Raw genomic sequence first — 15,603 nt, 5'->3', positions numbered from 1 at the left:
GTCAGACCCCACACTGTAAAATCTAATTAGTTCCCAGAACTCAAAAAAATTGGGGAAACTCGTTGACTCAAAAAAATTGAGTAAAGCTTAGCTAAAAATGACTAAATTAGGACAACTTATTTATTTTGAGTACTCTGTACAAGCTCATTTGTTCCCAGAACTCAAAAAAATTGGATCAAGTTTACGTAAGATGACCAAGTTAGGGCAACTTACTCATTTTGAGTACACTGTACAGCCTTGTTAGTTCCCAGAACTCAAAAAAATTAAGGAAACTCGTTGCCTCAAAAAAGTAAAGCTTACTTAAGATGACTGTTAGGACGACTTATACAGTGCAAGTCTGCAGTATTAAGAATAACTTGATATTTCTGACTATACAATACTAATTGTTTACTTACTGACAAACATTTCAAGTTCAACTAAATGAAATATGATCAGAACCTGCCTCCCCCCCCTACTCTGGACCCACACCAATTCACATACCGGACACTGAGGAGGCCATAGCCATCGCACTCCACACAGCACCGAGCCACCTGGAACAACAGGGGAACTATGTCAGAATGCTCTTCATCGACTTCAGCTCTGCCTTTAACACAATCATTCCAGACATTTTGATCACCAAGTCAGCCAGCCTGGGGCTCCCGCCATCCACCTGCTCTTGGATAAAGGACTTCCTGGTCAACAGACCCCAGCGGGTGAAACTGGGTCCTCACCTCTCTTCCCCTCGCACTCTCAGCACCAGCTCCCCCCAGGGCTGTGTACTAAGCCCACTACTCTACTCCCTCTACACATATGACTGCAGTCCCGCCCACCCAGAGAACATCATTGTCAAATTTGCTGATGACACAACAGTGATGGGGCTGATCACAGGAGGAAATGAGGCGGCTTACAGAGATGAGGTCCTGAGACTGGGAGAATGGTGTGCATCAAACAACCTGGCATTTAACATCACCAAGACCAAGGAACTCATCCTGGACTTCAGGCAGAACAGAACTACCCCTGCCCGCCTGCACATCAACAGAGAATGTGTAGAGCGAGTGGAGTCCTTCAAATTCCTTGGCTTCCACATCTCTGCAGACCTCTCCTGGTTAGCTAACACCACGGCCCTAGTCAAGAAAGCCCAGCAGCGGCTACAGTTCCTAAGGGTGCTCAGGAAGGAGCAGCTAAACACCCTGCTGCTGGTGACCTTCTACAGATCCACCATCAAGAGCCTGCTGACCTGTGCAGTGACAGTGTGGCACGCCAGCTGCAGAGGGTGGTAAACACAGCACAAAAAATCATCGGCTGCCCATGTGTGGGCGATCGTGGCTCAAGAGTTGGGAGTTTGTCTTGTAATCGGAAGGTTGCTGGTTCGAGCCCCGGCTCCGACAGTCTCGGTCGTTGTGTCCTTGGGCAAGACACTTCACCCGTTGCCTACTGGTGGTGGTCAGAGGTCCCGGGGGCGCCAGTGTCCAGCGGCCTTGCCTCTGTCAGTGCGCCCCAGGGTGGCTGTGGCTACAATGTAGCTGCCATCACCAGTGTGTGGATGTGTGTGTGGATGGGTGAATGACAGGTTGTGTAAAGCGCTATACAAATACAGGCCATTTACCATTTGTCTGCTGTCTACAACTCCCGTTGTCTTAGTAGGTCCAGAAAGATTTTAAAGGACACTACCCACCCCGGCTGCCATCTTTTCAACCTCATGCCCTCTGGCAGGCGCTATAGATCCATAAGGGCCAGAACAAACAGACTCAGGGACAGCTTCTTCCCCAAAGCCATCACCGTACTCACCTCAAACTTGTACAAAAAGCAATCTGCACTGAAATATCATCAACTCTCTGCCGGTCTGTCTCTGTCAGTACTGTACTGTGTATTTATATTTATAGTAAGTGTATATTTAAATTATTGTATAGTCTTTATAATGTGCTATAAGCACGTGTGCACTTTTATAGAGCCGTTTCTAATTTCGTTATACTATGTATAATGACAAAGGCTTTCAACTTTCAACTTAATCGGAGCACTAGGTGCGGTGACTCCCAAGCTAGGCGAGTGGCTCCAGCAGATCCCGGGAACAACATCAGAGATCTCTGTCCAGAAGAGCGCAGTCCTAGGAACAGCTAAGATACTGCAGGACCCTCAAACTCCCAGGCCTCTGGTAGAGGACCCAAATCACCTGCAGGTGCGAGAGGGGAAAAACTTTCTTTTTTGTTCTTTTTATAGATTTTCAGTTGGATTCAGGTCAGGCGATTGGCTGGGCCATCCGCGCAACTTTATTTTTTATTCCTCTGAAACCATTTAAGAGTTTTCTTGGCTGGTCTTGGGTCATAATCTTCCTGAAACGTCTTTGTTTCATCTTCATCATGAAGATGGCAGCAGATTTTATTCCCTTCAATTATATGAAGTGTGCCTTTGCCATGTGCTTCAAGATGCTGTTGAAGACTCTACAGAGTCTTGGGTGGTGAGCATACATACACAGGGAAATCTAATTTGTCCACAGAACTGGGGGGGAAATTATGCAAAAAGTAAAGTTTAAAAAATGAACTTAAAATAACTAAGTTAGCACAACATTGTGAGTAAACAGTACTGAGAATAACTTGATTCTTCTGAGTGAGCAAAACTAAATGTTTGCCGTCTTGACGCATGCTCAATCATCCAAGTAACTCTCCAGAAGTTGATTCTGTTCATACACACACACACACACACACACACACACACACAAACACACACACACACACACACACACATATCTATCTATAGATATATCTACATATCTATAGATAGATAGATAGATAGAAAATTAAATGTATATATTAATGAATATATATTCATTTGTAGTCTCAGCCCTGTGACATCCCACACTGGAACTCCCCCAGCTGGATAAGCTACACACTGAAAAGGGGAATCTTAAGATTCTATCTCATCAACGGTCTTTACTGCAAGTTCAGCTGTGAGGCTTTCCCATTACACTCATAGAAAGAGCAGCAATAAGATAAGCTGCATTGCTTCTCATTCAACTCAACAAGAGTAGTTTCTGATGAGATTGTGGAAAATTATGTGCATGTAAACCTGGAACATACTTTAACTCAGTGACGTCACTAAAATCAAAGCGTTTCATTAGGAACACATCGCAGCCCTCAGATGTTTGAGTTCAGTTATTAATGAATGTACAACTACCGAGAGACACAAAGAAGGCAGTAAAAAAAGCTAAAACCTCAAAAAGTGCAAACATTTTGAGGAACATTGTTCTTGTGAAAAGAATTCACTGAATTGTGGATTGTTCAGAGAAACATTGTGATTTTTCACTTTCACAAACAGACTGGTGGAAAACTTTGTGCTTCTGCATTCAAACCAAACAAGATAAGACAACCCAGCGGCTCTTCTCTCTCCCTATCACCACCATCACGTTGGTCAGGCCACACAGAGCCCTTTCCACCAATAAATTAGTCAACATTTCAGAACTGAGAAATAAAGACCTTTCTCACTTTTCAAATTGACTGACAGGTTTTTCTGCGATGTTCCATGGAAGCTCAAATCTTGGAACAAGTCAGGCCTCCAGAGAAACAAAAAAGAAATGGAGAGAAGATTAAAATTCAGCAAAGGAAATAGGTTAGTTATCATGAATCTACTCTATACTGCCAGAATGAATGATGACATTTAATGAGGTGTCATTTAAACCACAACTTCTGAGCAAATGAAAGAAACAAAAAAAACAACCTTATCCAAAACTCTTCAAACGTTTAAGCAGGTGAGTCAAACTATTACTAAGGGCCACTGTGGAAACCTGTCACATCAAGGGTCACTCACATATCATTTACTGACATGCTTTAATACCTCAAAAACTAAAATCAAATACAAATACCTTAGATGTTATATATGCATTCATAAATCTGGAAGCTGGACAGGCTCCAATGGATGGATGTTAAAGCAAAATAATTATTAAAGTGTGACAACAGATGTACTTTGAGGAATGACGAGCCAAAAGGCTTAACTTGTGATTGTTGTTTATTAAGTCATTAGATGATTAAATATGAGCATGTACGTGGATCTCTTGTGTTCAGAAACCAGGCACAGCTGCAGCCAACTTCCCTGAAGAGAGTAACCTCTCCCAGTAGTTCACAGAGTTTTATATGAGAATGTGCATCCGTCTAAGCAGTTGGTGGTGACTGATATCAGGCGCCAGTTATCGTGTCTCCAACTGCCATAGGAGACAATTCTAACCACGTATCCTTGGCTGGTGACTTTGCTTCCACAAGTCTCCATCTTCCAGTCCTTACCAACGATTATCACCAGTTGCTAATAAGTCCAGGGACTTTGCAGATATCTCCCTGCCAGCCAACCCAGCACATGTCGTACAATGCTGTTTTTGCATCATTATAAAACCATGCTGGATCAGTTCTGCAGTTGTGTCATTTCAAGTTAAGTTTTTCCTAACAATGTTTTCTAAAGCCAAGGACCCTCAGAAAGAGCTGAGGCAGGGAGAACAGGGCATGATTAGAGCCTGAGTACACAGAGTTTGCTTAACATCATTCACAGTAATTTGTACAATTTAAATAAATAATAAAAGTTTACTTTAATCTCAGAGGCTCATCATGAAGACATGAGATTGATGCTATCTATCGTTACAGGTAACAGCTTCATGGAAACGTGCTACTCAAGTTGTTCTATGAGCTGAAAGCAGGAAGTGTGCAGTCTGGCTCTGGCAGCTCAGTAATGATGGGAGCACCTCTGACCTGAGAATCACAAGAAGCTTTCTTTCATTCACCTGATGGTTCCCAGGAACTTAATTTTGATATGTAAGCATTGTGAGTATACGTGGATATGCACTTTGTTGACTCTTTTGACGTCAGCCAAATAAGCAAGATGCAGGAGTTGGGGGAAATAGAGGAGGAGAGGGGAACGCACAGACATCCCAGAGGCCTGTGGGGGAAGATTTGGACAAGGAGTTTCTCACTTTCTCTGACAGTGACAGCAGTCTGAGGAGTGAGTTCATAAAGTAGAGATGACAACGACAGATGGGGTCTTTTCTGCTACGGAGCTACAGATGGTTGAATTATTTCATTCATTCACTGAACAACGTGCACATTTTAATTGTTACACCTCTCCCCTTTGAAATAAAAACAGAAATCACTGCACACATAATTTGATGTACAATATAATTTAACTTAACCGCTTCAAAACAGTCAGATACATGCAGTTTAACATTTGTTTAAAAGCAACAGTAGGCCCACTACTGCAGGCATGGAGAAATTTCATAAGGAAATGTGTTGTGTCTCATTATAGCAGACATTATTATCACACAGAGAGATATTAGAGATAGAGCTATTAGTAAAGGTAAACACAGGAAATAAAGCAAACATTTAAGTGTTTTGTTTGTTTTTTCAGATATGACGCTGTCACGCTGGGTGAGCCATGTCTCAAACTGTGCAGTCGAAGGGGGAATTTAATATCAACACCAAGCGAAATATATACATATACAGTGATCTGGGGAAGGGGGGCTCCAGGTTCTTCGTTCAGTCTGTGGCAAAAACACACTCCATCTACAGGGAGTGCAGAATTATTAGGCAAATGAGTATTTTGTCCACATCATCCTCTTCATGCATGTTGTCTTACTCCAAGCTGTATAGGCTCGAAAGCCTACTACCAATTAAGCATATTAGGTGATGTGCATCTCTGTAATGAGAAGGGGTGTGGTCTAATGACATCAACACCCTATATCAGGTGTGCATAATTATTAGGCAATGTCCTTTCCTTTGGCAAAATGGGTCAAAAGAAGGACTTGACAGGCTCAGAAAAGTCAAAAATAGTGAGATATCTTGCAGAGGGATGCAGCAGTCTCAAAATTGCAAAGCTTCTGAAGCGTGATCATCGAACAATCAAGCGTTTCATTCAAAATAGTCAACAGGGTCGCAAGAAGCGTGTGTAAAAGCCAAGGCGCAAAATAACTGCCCATGAACTGAGAAAAGTCAAGCGTGCAGCTGCCAAGATGCCACTTGCCACCAGTTTGGCCATATTTCAGAGCTGCAACATCACTGGAGTGCCCAAAAGCACAAGGTGTGCAATACTCAGAGACATGGCCAAGGTAAGAAAGGCTGAAAGACGACCACCACTGAACAAGACACACAAGCTGAAACGTCAAGACTGGGCCAAGAAATATCTCAAGACTGGTTTTTCTAAGGTTTTATGGACTGATGAAATGAGAGTGAGTCTTGATGGGCCAGATGGATGGGCCCGTGGCTGGATTGGTAAAGGGCAGGAGAGCTCCAGTCCGACTCAGACGCCAGCAAGGTGGAGGTGGAGTACTGGTTTGGGCTGGTATCATCAAAGATGAGCTTGTGGGGCCTTTTCGGGTTGAGGATGGAGTCAAGCTCAACTCCCAGTCCTACTGCCAGTTTCTGGAAGACACCTTCTTCAAGCAGTGGTACAGGAAGAAGTCTGCATCCTTCAAGAAAAACATGATTTTCATGCAGGACAATGCTCCATCACACGCGTCCAAGTACTCCACAGCGTGGCTGGCAAGAAAGGGTATAAAAGAAGAAAAACTAATGACATGGCCTCCTTGTTCACCTGATCTGAACCCCATTGAGAACCTGTGGTCCATCATCAAATGTGAGATTTACAAGGAGGGAAAACAGTACACCTCTCTGAACAGTGTCTGGGAGGCTGTGGTTGCTGCTGCACGCAATGTTGATGGTGAACAGATCAAAACACTGACAGAATCCATGGATGGCAGGCTTTTGAGTGTCCTTGCAAAGAAAGGTGGCTATATTGGGCGCTGATTTGTTTTTGTTTTGTTTTTGAATGTCAGAAATGTATATTTGTGAATGTGGAGATGTTATATTGGTTTCACTGGTAAAAATAAATGATTGAAATGGGTATATATTTGTTTTTTGTTAAGTTGCCTAATAATTATGCACAGTAATAGTCACCTGCACACACAGATATCCCCCTAAAATAGCTCAAACTACAAACAAACTAAAAACTACTTCCAAAAACATTCAGCTTTGATATTAATGAGTTTTTTGGGTTCATTGAGAACATGGTTGTTGTTCAATAATAACATTATTCCTCACAAATACAACTTGCCTAATAATTCTGCACTCCCTGTACTCCATCTACTCCACGCAGATCCTCACTGATCCTCAGCCAAGAAGGATCCAGGGAGATCTGTATGAGGAGATGGACAAACAGCTGTTTGAAGAAAACCAGGAAACACAAGGGAATTCACTAAGCAGAGACTACACTAACTGAGGTAAGTACAACGATCCAGGGAGGAACAGTACGCCGCCCAGGTCTTAAGTACAGGCTGGAATGATCAGGAATGATGAGTCTGCAGAAGGCGCTGCCCTGGCGGGAGGGGGTGAAGACAGCAACCCAAGGCAAACCGGAGGACCATGACAGATGTTCTTTAGCTTGTGGTGGGGAGTTTTCTTCTTTGGCTCAACCAGTTTTTTTTGTCTGAAGGTGTTTCCGGGTCTGGGGTGTGCTCAGACATTCAAACTGACCCTGTCTGTGGTTCTGTTTCTCCGTGGTTGATGTCTTCTTGCTTTCTTTATTTTTTGTGTTTTTATATGCTCCCTTTTTTCTGCCTGGTGGTGTAGGGTCCTGATGAACCCAAGTTTGTGCCCCAGTGGAGTGGATAGACCACAACCAGATGTGTGCTTAAGAAAATGAACCAAACAGCACTCCACAACGGCTCACACAATTCAAACACAGCCCAAGTAGGTAAGTACAGATTTGTATATTACACTTTGCTATAAACAAAAATATTTAATTAAGAAATTATTTATTGTTGTAGCATTTTATGTTATGCATATCCTACCAATGTGATATATTTATGTGTTATAAACCATATCAGTTTAGATAGTCGGCTACATCACATTTTTGCTGATTTTTTTTTAATTTATTTTACTTTCATCAGCCACAGATAAAGCTGAAAATCACAAAATCACAAGGAATATCAACTCCTCCATTCATTTAGGTATTGAGCAAATACATTTTAGCTTTCAATGTTTTTCTGAGGAAAAGGTTAACGTGTGTTCAGCCTTTGACACTTTGGACAGTTGGCCTCAGATTATCTTCAAAGTGTCATGCTTCAAAGTTTCCCAGACCTCGAGGCACTAAAGAAACCCCAAACCACAGACATACTTAGAGATGGTGTGAGGTTGTTTCCCTAGAAAGTTCTGTTTGTTTGCATCAAATAGTTGAAAAAAATGGATTACATGTTGATGACACACACACCAAAAACACATTTTTGATGCCAGATGTGTAAAAATCTAAGTAGGGTTTTTTTTTATTATTATTATTGTTACTAATTTCCGTTATCTTAAGTCAAATGTGAGGTAATTCCAGGATTTGTACATCGGAGTTTTGTTTTTGTTTTTTGCTATATTATATTATATATATTATATTATATTATATATATTATATTATATTATATTATATATATTATATATATTATATATATTATATTATATTATATATATTATATTATATTATATATATTATATTATATTATATTATATTATATTATATTATATTATATTATATTATATATATTATATTATATATATTATATATATTATATATATTATATTATATTATATCATATTATATATATTATATTATATTATATTATATATATTATATTATATTATATTATATTATATTATATATATTATATTATATTATATATATTATATTATATTATATTATATTATATATATTATATTATATTATATATATTATATTATATTATATATATTATATTATATTATATATATTATATATATTATATTATATTATATTATATATATTATATTATATTATATTATATTATATTATATATATTATATTATATTATATTATATATATTATATTATATTATATTATATTATATTATATTATATTATATTATATTATATACATTATATTATATATACTATATTACTATATTGTTTTTATCTGTTGCTTTCAAAGAGGATCACGTAATAAATTATATATTAAATATATATTATATATATATGTGTGTGTTTGTGTGTATGTATGATACGTTTCTTGAGTTTGCCAAATGTTATTGAAACAAGTGTAAAACACTGAAATTTCATCAGCAGTAATCGCAGAGTAAGGGCCTCGTATTTCTGCTGCCTAACCACAGCAGAAAGGGCAACTCTGCATTGTGTTTGCCACTTCCACTGTAGCTCAGCTTACTGGTGAAGTAACACAAACCCCACCTCCTCTGATGGACATCACCTACTGAGATGAACAGGTCTGATCCTATCTGGCCAAAAAGTAAAACAAGTATTTTCCCCAAAATGTCTAAACAGAGAATGCCGACGGCCTCTTACTCATTTCACATCCTTTTGTGTTTATTTAGTAACACTTTCATATTTGCAGAGTGGTTAACCTCAGTGAGCTGACAAACGAGGTGTGAGTCTCTCATAGGAACGTTTACAACGCGTTTCTACAACATGATGAATAATTTTGATGACCCCTTGACAAGTTTGTGTCCTGGTGTTTTTGGTGACCTTATATCAGCAACTTCAGATGAAAAGGTCTTACAGAACATTTAGAGTGAACTTTGGTCTGAATGAAAGGCTCCACAAATTAAAGATCTGCAAAGATATTTACATTAGAAAACATTAGAAAACGTGACTTTTGGTGAATCAGAAACAAAACTCATTGTCACATCTACGAGTACAACAACTGCTGTAAATGTATAAAAATATGGCCCGAGTGCTCATCAAGTCCCGAAAGAAGAAAACATCCATAAAGTTAAAGAAACATTAGACAGGGTGATTTATTTATTAAAATCACAAAAAAGCAAAAACAAGTTCAGTTATGGAAATTGTATTTGAATTTCCCAACTCCTATTGCAAAAGCAATAAGTAAAGCTGAGAGCTGAAGTTTGTCTTTAAAGTCTCAGTAAATGCATTTGTTCACAACTCTTTACTAACGAAGAGAAGAAGAAATGCTCAATGCATCATGGGAATCCCCAGCAGCCGAGGCCTGTGCAGCGTGACAGGGTCACCTGATCCAGGCCTAACTATATGCTTTATTAGAAGGGAAAGCTTGAAGCCTAATATTAAAAGTCTCTGATTTCCGAATCACTGTCGCTGTGATGATTTGAATCAGGGGTCTCAAACTCGTGGCCCGGGGGCCACTTGTGGCCCACGCCACCCATACTTGTGACCCCATATATTGACGTGAATAAATACAACGCAGTTTGACCCTTGAAGTTACTTGTTCTGTTCGTTGCTGAGTGCAATGTTAAAATACGTTTTTTTAAAAGCACAAAATGGTTTAATATGTGCAGCAGAGAGTACACACGTGTGAGCAGTCAAAAACTAATGTGTACACTTATGTCTGCATTAAATTTCAACAAATAGGAACAAAATTATAGCAGAGGTGCTGCCACGGGTCCGGACAGAAAAAGTGTTTAACTGGTAGTTTAATGAAAGGCTTCAGTTAGTTAAGAGTGAGAGGAAAAAATTTGTCTTGTTATACAAAATTTGAAATTTTAAAAATACAACAAAACATTAGAATTTTGGAAATGTTTGTGCTTTCTCATTTGTTTGTTTGCTTGTTTTTTTGTGCTACTTGAACACTGAAGTGGCCCTCACAGGAGACGACAGTGATAGCAGTGGCCCACAGCTCATTTAAGCTTGACACCCCTGCTTTAAATAAACCAAATAAACCTGATATTTTAAGAATCTTTGAAAATAAAGAGAGGTTGGAGAGTGACCTATAATTAGCTAGCACAGCTGGGTAAAGCGATACTGCCGTGTTAAAGACCTGTCAGGCCGGCATGGTCCATAAACACGCAGCTGCACCTCGTGGAAGGTCTTGCCAGAGGAAGCTGTTATAGCTGCAAAGGGCGGGCCAACATCACACCGCAAAATGTTGTAGATACACAAAACGTTACTTCACAACCCTTTTTATAACATGTTGTTGAAAGAAAGATGAAAAGGTGTCTGCTTCTTTTTTGTAATTAGTTTTGTTTTTTAACAAAGGCGTATGAGGTCATCTAGCAAAGCAAAATGAATTACATAACACAGACCAGTTCAAATGGAGATTTATGGGTATAAAATTAAGTTTAATTCATTTATACTGGAGACTAGCTTGATACCAAAGCGACGTGCACCTCTGTGCGCCCTAACTTCCTGAACTCTTCCATTTCGTATCCCTCTGATAAAGCAGCAATTCTCAGATGTGGCGAGGTGGTTTTACTTTCTAAGAATCGCTGCTGAGTTCGTCTGTGTCACAAACGAACGATATGTTAGGCTTTTAGTGCGAAAATGTGCTAGATTTTGTTTTGTTTGTCACGATACCTCTTTTAAAAAAATGATCTTTTAACTTTTTGTCTTCTTTCTTTCACACGGCAGCTTGAAAACCTTCAAAGCAAAATTAGTTTTGCAGAGGAAACAAAGCCACGTTGTTATCATTTTACTTCATCAGTGGAATTCTGTGTGAGGTTTGCACCCACATTGCCACCAACATTAACAAAGTGTCTTGGTCGGTAATTCCAGGGGAATGTAATGGAATAATTGAGCAAGATGGTGTCTAATGACTAAAATAAAGATGACAAGCAATCGACCAGTATGGAAGAGGAATATTTCCCCTCCAGTCTTTTCAAAACCTTTATCAGAGACTGCATATCCCTCCTACCCTTGCTCCACTACATTGGCCACCAGATACCAAACCAGTTTAAATCAGTTTAAGATACCAAACTCATTTAAACTTTTATTTATTACTTTAACCTAACCCCACCTCTCCTAACTCTTCCCACAGCCCGCCTCAATGCAAAAGGGATGGAGCAGCTGCAGTTAGCAAGCTGTCTGCTTTTAAATCACTCCTCAAAACTTGTTTTTACAAAAACGTCAATGTTCATTTAGTATTTATTTTAATAGGATCATTTATTCTCTTGTGTTTATTTCATATTTTAACTACTTTAACATGTTCAAAAGGCATGATATGTCAAAAGCTGATGTGACTGGTAAATGGTAAGCCGGACAGAGTGTCTAGTTTCAAAATGCAAGGATGGGGATGGTTCATAAAGCTAATCTTGACACTTTACTAATATCTGTCTTCACCACAGCAGCAACCCTTCACTGCAGCTGGGTGAAATACACTTTGTATTGAACACTTCTAGTGAACTCTGAAAACTTGGTCATGTACTGCTTGTTTTCAGTTCCTGATGTAATGTTCTTCTACCAAAATCATAATGAATGCTGTTCCAGAATCTGATCAAAATTCAGAACTGATCATTTGCATGGCTCGGGTGAAGACGTGCAAATTAGAGATGTTTGCCTTAATTTCTTTCTGTCACATAAAACACAGAGTTAAGGTTCTGAAAGGCTTGATTTTAATTTCAGTTAATAAGAGAATGTTAAGTAAGTCCGAGTCTTCGGTTTCACCCATTCTTCCACTACACTGTGTTCTCCATCACCCTTTTCTCACACAGTAAAAAGAGAAGCACAGATTAGCCCTCCGGTTGTGTTCACCTCCCGCCCCTTACTTTAGTGTTCCTGGTTAAGATGGACCGGTGTGATTTAACTGCTCTTAAATTAGCACAAAAACATTTTTTGCCACCAAATTCAGTCAGTAAGCGAGTGAGTGGATTCCCACAGGTGTAACAAGGTTGATTAAAACACTCAAAATTCAATGAAAGAGGTGCTCATCACTTTTATATGTTCAGGTGCATGGTCTGGAGCAGCGGTCCCCAACCCCCGGGCCTCGGACCGGTACCGGTCCGTGGGTCGTTTGGTACCGGGCCGCGAGAGTTGAGGCTCAGGTGTGAAATGTCTGGTTTTCAGGGTTTTTATCGGTTTCCAGCGTTATTTTGTTATCGTTTTTATCGTTAACTCTGTTTTCCTGGGTCTTTTCACGTGTGTTATGAATAAATTTTCTGTTTTTCGGTACCGGTACTAGTTTTATTTTGTTGTATTTATCTGCGACACCTTAAAGGCCGGTCCGTGAAAATATTGTCGGGCATAAACGGGTCCGTGGCGCAAAAAAAGGTTGGAGACCGCTGGTCTGGAGGATGTCAGAAGGCCTTGAGGCAATCAGATGTAAAACACAATATTTATGAGTGTTTTAAGTTGTAAATCAGTCAAATTGGACCCGAACACAACATGAAAGATTATTAAGCTTTTCTTGGGTGAATTTGACTTTTATTAAATGCCAACATTTATTTCCATAATAAAAGGTCAAACTTTACAGTTTCCAAAAGCACAAGTAATTACATGAAAATTAATATTTGTTCATCCAACTTTGTCTGACACATTTTATCTTACTAAACAACAGCAGGTTGCAGATTTCTATAACAAACAAATGTCAGTTACTTGCATAATTTTTCAGTATGTTTATAGGTTCACAAGAAAACAAGGGAGAATTTTTCTTCTCATTTCATTTCTCATCTCCACACATCTCCTCATATCTGCTTTCGCTGCTTGTGCCAAGACTGCTAGCCTGTGAGAGATAGCTTTTATTTGTCAGCTGCAGGTCTTTTGCCCACAACCGAGATGACAGACCTTGCTGACCGTACATACAATACAAACATCACATTGGGGAGACAGGTCAGGCTCGGTAGCGAGGAAAAAAACATGGAAATACGTAACACAGAAGGATAATACAGGAATGCATAGATATCAACACACCATAACACAATAAACACAGACAGCAGCATAGCAAAGAGTTCCAGTGTGTACATCTGATCTGGCACCGCTGCAATCTTCGACTGCGCCTCCAGCTGACCCGATGTCCACATCAGAGGGGAGGTAAGCGTTGGATCCGGGGTAGGGAGGGTGATGCGTCAGTGAGTGCTTATCAGTATATGTATGTGTGTGCGTGTCCATAGCTCAGCTGAGACAGTGTCCTTCGCCCTGCCAGGCTAAGTAAACAGTCTTCCAGCCAACCCAGGTGGCCTTGCATGGAATGGGAAGGAAGAGACTCAACACAGTCGTTATCAGGGAGTTGTTGTTCAGCTCCGGCCTTGAGCTCCGTAAGTCTTCAGTTTCACCCATTCTTCCACTACACTGTGTTCTCCATCACCCTTTTCTCACACAGTAAAAAGAGAAGCACAGATTAGCCCTCCGGTTGTGTTCACCTCCCGCCCCTTACTTTAGTGTTCCTGGTTAAGATGGACCGGTGTGATTTAACTGCTCTTAAATTAGCACAAAAACATTTTTTTGCCACCAAATTCAGTCAGTAAGCGAGTGAGTGGATTCCCACAGGTGTAACAAGGTTGATTAAAACACTCAAAATTCAATGAAAGAGGTGCTCATCACTTTTATATGTTCAGGTGCATGGTCTGGAGCAGCGGTCCCCAACCTCTGTAACTGGCATTGTGCATATAATGGCCAACAAAATAATACAACTGCTCATTCACTTAGCCCACAAAAATACTATTATTGTAAGATTCTTAGCCAACTAGACAAAAGCATGAATCTATGCATGTCTTTTGTTTTCTCTGCTATGCTACACAGAACTGTAAAGTCCACTGTGTCCTTCTCATGCTCCAAAAGATGAAATGTATGCAAAGTTACAACTGCAGTAACAGCAGAGATATTTTATTACAAGTCAACATGAAAATAATCACTGGAAAGTGACATTTACATGCATTTACTGCTAAATGGTAAATGGACTGGTTGTTATATAGTGCTTTACTACTCTTCTGAGCACTCAAAGCACTTTACAGTGCCTGCTTAGAGGCTGCCCACTGCTTCACTGAGAGAATGGTTCAATTGCAGAGAGAGTAATTTTCCCATGGGGATCAATAAACGACATTATTATCATTACAATATGATGAACTTGTTGTGATTTGGAGCTGTATAAATACAATCAAATTAAATTTTCTCCAAGTTCTACCATCGTGCTACATTGTTACCTGTTTCACCAAGTTGACACCAAGTCTCAGAGCTGCTGGCTGGATAAAACCTGATTTCAGTGCACAGCCACCAAACTACAAAAGAGAAAGTATCTGACTTATTTTCCTCTGTACAGTGACGGCCAGCTCTTCACAGAGGTGAGGAAATGCCGCGACAGTCATAAGTAGTGAGATCTCACTGATATGTGGCTAGCATGAGCACAAACATGCTGTATCAGTCTTGCCACCATGTCAGGGTCCTATTGACTAAGGACATCCTGTGTGGGAGCATCACCTAATGGACACACAAGTAGGGATTCCCCAAAGTTTGGAAATGTGTCGACCCGGTGTATTAAAAAGGTGGCAAGCTATCACCTATCCACAAACTCAGTAGAAGGTTCATGCAACAACACTTGGGACGAAAACTGATAAAGCTGTATAAACAGTTAACAGTTTATACAGTTAACAGTTTATATATTTTAATTCAATTATTTGAATTAAAATATTGACTGAAAATCTAAAAGAATATTTCAGCGTAAGCTCTCAGGTCTATATCTATTATTGTCATCATGACTGGATCCTCTACCTCCACCTCTTCATGGATGCTGCTCCCAATGCTTCTGGCTCTTTTTGTCATTTCATCCTTTTCAGCTCCTGCTACCAATAATTGTGCATCAGCACGATCGGTACTATCGACCAAAACAGAGCTTAATGCTCTGAAGGTAAGCTGACCAACCAGTGAGTGAAAAATTGTATTGTGATTC

This window comes from Aulonocara sp. 'chitande type north' Nkhata Bay, linkage group LG2 (assembly GCF_057382095.1).
Source record: "Aulonocara sp. 'chitande type north' Nkhata Bay isolate Kocher_YH1m ecotype deep benthic linkage group LG2, A_spYH_male_GT1.1, whole genome shotgun sequence".
In the NCBI taxonomy this organism is placed as follows: domain Eukaryota; kingdom Metazoa; phylum Chordata; class Actinopteri; order Cichliformes; family Cichlidae; genus Aulonocara; species Aulonocara sp. 'chitande type north' Nkhata Bay.
The sequence above is the reverse complement of the archived record's forward strand: the minus strand, read 5'-3'. Positions refer to the sequence as shown.